This window comes from Solea solea, unplaced genomic scaffold, assembly GCF_958295425.1.
Source record: "Solea solea unplaced genomic scaffold, fSolSol10.1 scaffold_41, whole genome shotgun sequence".
Taxonomy (NCBI): Eukaryota; Metazoa; Chordata; class Actinopteri; order Pleuronectiformes; family Soleidae; genus Solea; species Solea solea.
Window position 1 is genome coordinate 77,501 of NW_026704052.1, and position 5,000 is coordinate 82,500.

Sequence of the window (5,000 nt, forward strand, 5' to 3'; positions counted from 1 at the left end):
CGACTCTGGTTTTTCTTCAAAATGCACAAGTCTTTCGCCTTTTACTAAAGACTTCCGTGGAGAGGAACGTCCGAGAGTTTAAGTTAGTGATGGTGAGATGAAGCCTCATGAGGCATTGAACCACTTGAGCCAATTGGTTCGAGAAAGGGTTCATTTCTCGAAGCTTCATGTGCACACGAAACCACCTACTGGCCAAGTGTATAATCACAGGCAGCTGTATCTGAACCACATAATGTGTGATGAATTGAATTGTTGTGTCTGTTAGAAATGACTATGAATTACAAAAAATGTGTGACCAAATAATTTCTGTTTAATACATTGTTTGAATGTATTGTGTGTGTATATCTTCCCAAAATGGTAATATCATAATATGGCAGGTTGTGCAATGTTTTTTCTGAAAATGGCATCGGCGTAATCAGGCAGAGGACAATGAAAGTGCTTGTGGAACTAGGAAAAGGGCACAGATTATGCTTGTGTAACTTGGACAATGATGAGCCTCGCTGGCTCCATCCTATATCACCTATCCTACTCTCCTCACTCTCCTAAATCTCTCTCTCTCCCTCTCTCCCTAAACTCTCCAAACTATCTCCAAACTATATAAACGCAATCCAAACTGTAGTATCCAAACTCTCCAAACTATCCAAACTCTCAACTGACCGCAACTCTCCTTCAAAAACATTTTGAATGGAGCCTGAGGGGTCTATATAGCTGTAAAACCTCGCGCAAAATCTGAACCACTTCACGAAGCAATCACGTGGTACAGCCGGGCAGCGAGGCTTCGGACGTCATCATTTTTGGCTCCTCCCCTAAATGAAGCAAGCCTCGATACGCGCATCGCGGAAACGCCCCCTCCCCTACTCGGCACACGCTTCGAAGCCTCGAAACGGAACGTCACATCACTAGTTTAAGTTATTTTTGGTGGGCTTTGCTGTATGGCTGCGCCCTTTGAGTGTGTCAAATGTCAAGCAGCTGTCCGTCACGGCTCAGAGGTGCACTTAGATCACCTGGGGGCGGAGGTGATCGGCAGCAGCCTTTGTTATGCGCACTTCAGAAACATGGCACCACAACAAGTAACTTGTGCACCAAGATCTTGAGTTGGCCCCAGACACTGGCGGGCCATCGCTTCTCGGCCTTTTGGCTAAGATCAAGTGTAGTATCTGTTCTTATCAGTTTAATATCTGATATGTCCTCTATATGGGGATTAAATATTAAATGCATTTTTGAGCATTGGGCGGTGAAACCTGGGGCTTGCTCTCTTCACTCCTTGCATTGACCTGGTATTGCAGTGCCACCAGGAACGGTGCACCGTTCTTTTTTTCTGTGAAAACCAAAGCAAGGCTGAAACTGGAAGGACATTAACGTGTGCCTGTGCGTCAACGTGATTGCAAGCCCACGTTTCTTGTAAGGAAGCAGCAGTGTCAAAGCGTGCTGCAGTGTAAAAGCTTACAGCACCTGGTATTCCCAGGCAGTCTCCCATCCAAGTACTAACCAGGCCTGACCCTGCTTAGCTTCCGAGATCAGACGAGATCGGGCGTGCTCAGGGTGGTGTGGCCGTAAGCCGACGAGCAGGTGACACAGACTCCTTTTATAGACCAGGCAAGGCCCCCTGCTCGTGGAGGGGCTCAAAAGTCAGCCTTCCGAACACACTGCACTTGAGCCTTTATCGCCACTACCTGCTACACTCTATTCCAGTATTTGGAAGCTACACCGAGATGGGTAAGCTGCTGTTGGTGCCGTCAGGTCCAGTTGTTGCTGAATCTATAGGAAATGACAGCCAGGTATGCCAGTGAAAAGGTCGAGTGTTTCCTCTCCAATGTGTGCTGGAGGTTGAAGTTGAACACAGCACAGCATTAACGAGCACCTGAGTCAAGGCATTGCGCTCTGGGACTATCCATTTCCTGCACCATCGGCCAAAGAGCTGTGTCTGGGAACAGCCACCCAGTGCTGGGCAAGTACACCTCATACTTACCTGGCAGGGGAGACACCATGATCAAGAAGGTGGTTCACCCAGAGCGAGGCTCAGCCATTGCACTCTGGTTGTGCTGACCCCTGCAAATTCCCCAAACGTGGGAATCTTGACTGCATAATTTTTGCTGGTGGGGTACTGCGTCCGCGCTCTCCCCCGATGACGTAGTTGTAAGCAAAGGTCAGCCGCCCAAAGTTCCGCCTTGTGTGCCCATCTCCAGGCTTCTCACGTGCTCGCAGAGCGACATCCCCAGTCTTTCCAAGTTGCTGGGAACGGGATGGTTGTGGGTGTTGTCTTTTAGCTCTAAGGAAATGTCATGCTCCCTTTCCCGGCTCTTTGTAGGAGAACTGGATTGTTGGAGATGGATCCATGGCCATCATGCCAAGGGTTAATACTTTGGCGCTTGTTCCGTCCACTCCTGTACATTGACCTGATATTGAAGCGATGCCAGGAGCAGCTCACCATTTCAGAAGCCCGGAGGAGCTGGGAAACGGCCCGGCAGTTTGTACTGCTCGGTGTGACACAGAGCTACTCTGCTCATGCACTCACATCTACCACTAAACCTTGGAGGTGTGCCCGGGAGCGAGGAATGTGCCACAGCCTCAGCGATTGATAGAAAACTGCAGCACACAACCAACAGTAAGAATGCGCTTCCAAACATGCAGTCAAATGTGGGCGGTTGATTGGCCGGCAAACCAAAAACGTTGAAGAAAGGCTGTCCCAAGGTGGCCGGCCGGGCCGACCGAGACTGTGGTGACTCCGGCGGATAGACTCGTTGGCTGCTCTCAAGGAGAGGGGCTATGTCGACTCTGGTTTTTCTTCAAAATGCACAAGTCTTTCGCCTTTTACTAAAGACTTCCGTGGAGAGGAACGTCCGAGAGTTTAAGTTAGTGATGGTGAGATGAAGCCTCATGAGGCATTGAACCACTTGAGCCAATTGGTTCGAGAAAGGGTTCATTTCTCGAAGCTTCATGTGCACACGAAACCACCTACTGGCCAAGTGTATAATCACAGGCAGCTGTATCTGAACCACATAATGTGTGATGAATTGAATTGTTGTGTCTGTTAGAAATGACTATGAATTACAAAAAATGTGTGACCAAATAATTTCTGTTTAATACATTGTTTGAATGTATTGTGTGTGTATATCTTCCCAAAATGGTAATATCATAATATGGCAGGTTGTGCAATGTTTTTTCTGAAAATGGCATCGGCGTAATCAGGCAGAGGACAATGAAAGTGCTTGTGGAACTAGGAAAAGGGCACAGATTATGCTTGTGTAACTTGGACAATGATGAGCCTCGCTGGCTCCATCCTATATCACCTATCCTACTCTCCTCACTCTCCTAAATCTCTCTCTCTCCCTCTCTCCCTAAACTCTCCAAACTATCTCCAAACTATATAAACGCTATCCAAACTGTAGTATCCAAACTCTCCAAACTATCCAAACTCTCAACTGACCGCAACTCTCCTTCAAAAACATTTTGAATGGAGCCTGAGGGGTCTATATAGCTGTAAAACCTCGCGCAAAATCTGAACCACTTCACGAAGCAATCACGTGGTACAGCCGGGCAGCGAGGCTTCGGACGTCATCATTTTTGGCTCCTCCCCTAAATGAAGCAAGCCTCGATACGCGCATCGCGGAAACGCCCCCTCCCCTACTCGGCACACGCTTCGAAGCCTCGAAACGGAACGTCACATCACTAGTTTAAGTTATTTTTGGTGGGCTTTGCTGTATGGCTGCGCCCTTTGAGTGTGTCAAATGTCAAGCAGCTGTCCGTCACGGCTCAGAGGTGCACTTAGATCACCTGGGGGCGGAGGTGATCGGCAGCAGCCTTTGTTATGCGCACTTCAGAAACATGGCACCACAACAAGTAACTTGTGCGCCAAGATCTTGAGTTGGCCCCAGACACTGGCGGGCCATCGCTTCTCGGCCTTTTGGCTAAGATCAAGTGTAGTATCTGTTCTTATCATTTTAATATCTGATATGTCCTCTATATGGGGATTAAATATTAAATGCATTTTTGAGCATTGGGCGGTGAAACCTGGGGCTTGCTCTCTTCACTCCTTGCATTGACCTGGTATTGCAGTGCCACCAGGAACGGTGCACCGTTCTCTTTTTTTCTGTGAAAACCAAAGCAAGGCTGAAACTGGAAGGACATTAACGTGTGCCCGTGCGTCAACGTGATTGCAAGCCCACGTTTCTTGTAAGGAAGCAGCAGTGTCAAAGCGTGCTGCAGTGTAAAAGTGTGCTGCAGTGTAAAAGCTTACAGCACCTGGTATTCCCAGGCAGTCTCCCATCCAAGTACTAACCAGGCCCGACCCTGCTTAGCTTCCGAGATCAGACGAGATCGGGCGTGCTCAGGGTGGTGTGGCCGTAAGCCGACGGGCAGGTGACACAGACTCCTTTTATAGACCAGGCAAGGCCCCCTGCTCGTGGAGGGGCTCAAAAGTCAGCCTTCCGAACACACTGCACTTGAGCCTTTATCGCCACTACCTGCTACACTCTATTCCAGTATTTGGAAGCTACACCGAGATGGGTAAGCTGCTGTTGGTGCCGTCAGGTCCAGTTGTTGCTGAATCTATAGGAAATGACAGCCAGGTATGCCAGTGAAAAGGTCGAGTGTTTCCTCTCCAATGTGTGCTGGAGGTTGAAGTTGAACACAGCACAGCATTAACGAGCACCTGAGTCAAGGCATTGGACTCTGGGACTATCCATTTCCTGCACCATCGGCCAAAGAACTGTGTCTGGGAACAGCCACCCAGTGCTGGGCAAGTACACCTCATACTTACCTGGCAGGGGAGACACCATGATCAAGAAGGTGGTTCACCCAGAGCGAGGCTCAGCCATTGCACTCTGGTTGTGCTGACCCCTGCAAATTCCCCAAACGTGGAAATCTTGACTGCATAATTTTTGCTGGTGGGGTACTGCGTCCGCGCTCTCCCCCGATGACGTAGTTGTAAGCAAAGGTCAGCCGCCCAAAGTTCCGCCTTGTGTGCCCATCTCCAGGCTTCTCACGTGCTCGCAGAGCGA

At 49.2% G+C, this 5,000-nt stretch overlaps 8 non-coding genes across 8 annotated transcripts; 6 read left to right on the plus strand and 2 right to left on the minus strand.

Moving 5' to 3' along the window:
• LOC131450370 (U5 spliceosomal RNA) lies at positions 1 to 115 on the plus strand. Its single transcript, XR_009235284.1, has one exon. It is a non-coding gene; the product is annotated as a U5 spliceosomal RNA (small nuclear RNA).
• A 1,003-nt stretch (positions 116 to 1,118) lies between these two features.
• On the plus strand, positions 1,119 to 1,311 carry LOC131450215 (U2 spliceosomal RNA). The gene has a single exon (XR_009235149.1). It is a non-coding gene; the product is annotated as a U2 spliceosomal RNA (small nuclear RNA).
• Positions 1,312 to 1,440: 129 nt separating this feature from the next.
• LOC131450089 (5S ribosomal RNA) lies at positions 1,441 to 1,559 on the minus strand. Its single transcript, XR_009235029.1, has one exon. It is a non-coding gene; the product is annotated as a 5S ribosomal RNA (ribosomal RNA).
• A 402-nt stretch (positions 1,560 to 1,961) lies between these two features.
• Positions 1,962 to 2,125, plus strand: LOC131450177 (U1 spliceosomal RNA). The gene has a single exon (XR_009235113.1). It is a non-coding gene; the product is annotated as a U1 spliceosomal RNA (small nuclear RNA).
• Positions 2,126 to 2,770: 645 nt separating this feature from the next.
• On the plus strand, positions 2,771 to 2,885 carry LOC131450371 (U5 spliceosomal RNA). Its single transcript, XR_009235285.1, has one exon. It is a non-coding gene; the product is annotated as a U5 spliceosomal RNA (small nuclear RNA).
• A 1,003-nt stretch (positions 2,886 to 3,888) lies between these two features.
• Positions 3,889 to 4,081, plus strand: LOC131450255 (U2 spliceosomal RNA). The gene has a single exon (XR_009235188.1). It is a non-coding gene; the product is annotated as a U2 spliceosomal RNA (small nuclear RNA).
• A 149-nt stretch (positions 4,082 to 4,230) lies between these two features.
• LOC131450230 (5S ribosomal RNA) lies at positions 4,231 to 4,349 on the minus strand. The gene has a single exon (XR_009235163.1). It is a non-coding gene; the product is annotated as a 5S ribosomal RNA (ribosomal RNA).
• Positions 4,350 to 4,751: 402 nt separating this feature from the next.
• Positions 4,752 to 4,915, plus strand: LOC131450169 (U1 spliceosomal RNA). The gene has a single exon (XR_009235105.1). It is a non-coding gene; the product is annotated as a U1 spliceosomal RNA (small nuclear RNA).
• Positions 4,916 to 5,000: the final 85 nt, after the last annotated feature.